The sequence below is a fragment of the Acyrthosiphon pisum genome, chromosome A1, assembly GCF_005508785.2.
Source record: "Acyrthosiphon pisum isolate AL4f chromosome A1, pea_aphid_22Mar2018_4r6ur, whole genome shotgun sequence".
Classification (NCBI taxonomy): Eukaryota; Metazoa; Arthropoda; class Insecta; order Hemiptera; family Aphididae; genus Acyrthosiphon; species Acyrthosiphon pisum.
Genome location: NC_042494.1, coordinates 122,930,577 through 122,932,940, shown reverse-complemented (window position 1 = coordinate 122,932,940; position 2,364 = coordinate 122,930,577).

Genomic DNA, 2,364 nt, shown 5'->3' with positions numbered 1-2,364 from the left:
TATTCGAAAATTTCGTTAGAAATTTAGGATACATATTACAATAATTATTAATAGTGGTAAGTTGTCATTTTGTTGGAGAATCCATGAATCCATCACTATTAGAATAAAGATTATTACATTCTCATTCTGCTGCTCAAACCAAATTATGGTATTTCTTATTTAGCTATAGAGAGCAGTTAAACCTACCTGCAGTTTACTAGTAAACTTACTAGTTTTTCACTAGTAAAATCCAAATGTCTCCATGCATTAACCAAACCCCCGTCCTACGTCTCAAATTAAATATAACAATTAGGTGGATACTCTTAATCAATTTTATTCTAACAATTAGGTGTAGGTCAACAGTTCAAAACGTTACCCAAAAATTTGTAAAAAACTTTAAACTTTTATTAACTTTTTTTTTTAAAAAATAATATTATGGCTTTATTAGAATATTTTATGTATATTATTATATTATGTATATTATATACATGTGTAGTGTGTACAATAAGCAATAGTTGTGGGAGGAAAAGACAAACTAAGAATAAGGAATGACATGGTTGGAAGTCTTGTAAGTACCCCCACTTGCCTACCTTTTTTCATTATTATTTCAAATTTTGCGCCAGACACTTAATTCATTTTGATAATAGATAATTCAGTTAGGTCAGGGGTATGAAACTCCGTGAATTGGCCGAATCAGGCGATTGTAACCTTGAACACGGCGTGGCATACGTAATCTATGATAAAAGTAAACAGTGGAAACAACCCGACCCCGCGCAGAATACCCTGCCTATTAGGCGGAAACGGTTTTTCAATACGGGTATAACATCATGTCAGTGTTACGGAAACAGTTTCATTGTTCGGACTTCAGATCATAGGTAAACACTTCACCCATCAGCTGATCGAGTTTCGCTTCTATATTGTTCTATGGTTAGGTGGCTTTTTGTCGATATCACGATTAAAGATAGTATGGTTGCCCATCGAATCTAGAAAAGTGTTTACCGAAATGAATCTCCATTATCAGTATTAAACAGCTGGAAATTTACGCTCTAGCGCTTATTTGTTGTAGTGATTCTAAATGCAATTACCTTTCAAATGTAAATTGTAGTTCCGTGATAGCCACTATGACATAAAAGCGCTAGTGCTTAAGTTTCCAGCTGTTTAATTTAACTTTAATACTGATTATAGAGATTCATTTCGGTAGACACTTTTCAAGCATGAGAATCATACGTCGATGGGCAACCATACATTGTTCTATGACCATACTATCTATAGCCGTGGTCGATATTAATTTGCCTGATACCTAACATTATTGTACCATAGAACCACAGAACAATATAGAATAGACACTCGATCAGCTGTGCGGGTTTACGTATCCCTACGGTATGAAGTATTGGACACTATAAATTGTACCGTATCCGTAATCTAATAGAATGTTGGAAACGTGTATCCCTCTTTGTTACGAAATCTTAAAAACGGATACAAGGCAATGGCCAATGGGCATTATTATTATTCTATGGACTGTGATAATGATGTTGAAATGATTTATTTAAATGATAACATATGCCACGCCCCCTGAAGACCATGTTCAAGGCCACAGTCACCCGATTTTGCCAATACACGCAGTGTCGTACCCCTGATAGAACAATATAGAAGCGAAACTCGATCAGCTGATGGGTGAAGTGTTTACCTATGATCTGAAGTCCGAACAATGAAACTGTTTCCGTAACACTGACATGATGTTATACCCGTATTGAAAAACCGTTTCCGCCTAATAGGTAGGGTATTCTGCGCGGGGTCGGGTTGTTTCCACTGTTTACTTTTATCATAGATTACGTATGCCACGCCCCCCTGGAGACCGTGTTCAAGGCTACAATCGCCCGATTCGGCCAATTCACAGAGTTTCGTACCCCTGATTGTACACAAATATACGGTTGGTAGTGTGATATGATGGTTTTCTGTCGAGTGGCATCTTGTCGGATTTTGGTGATGGTGTTTTGTCGAATGGTTTTTTGTCGTTATCACGTGGTCTTATGTCAGGTGGTTATTTGTCGGGTGGCTTTTCGAGGTGTCACCCAGAAACATTGAATAATAAAAAGTTTTTTTTTAATCAAGTTGGCATAATAAATTGGAGCATGTAATTATACATTACAATGATTAAATTTGTATTTTAATCATTTGCAATATTTTATATCGAGTAGACATCAAATATAAAATATCACGTGTGTCAACTCTTTGGATATTTGCATCCTTCTTAAAATCTTTAAATTAAATTCAAACTAATATGGGTTCTGCTCCTAATTTTAACAGTAGTCTAGTAGAGTGGAGTATTATTTTCTAGTGCTCATAAAAACTCTAAATACATATTTTGCATATTTTATTATACGA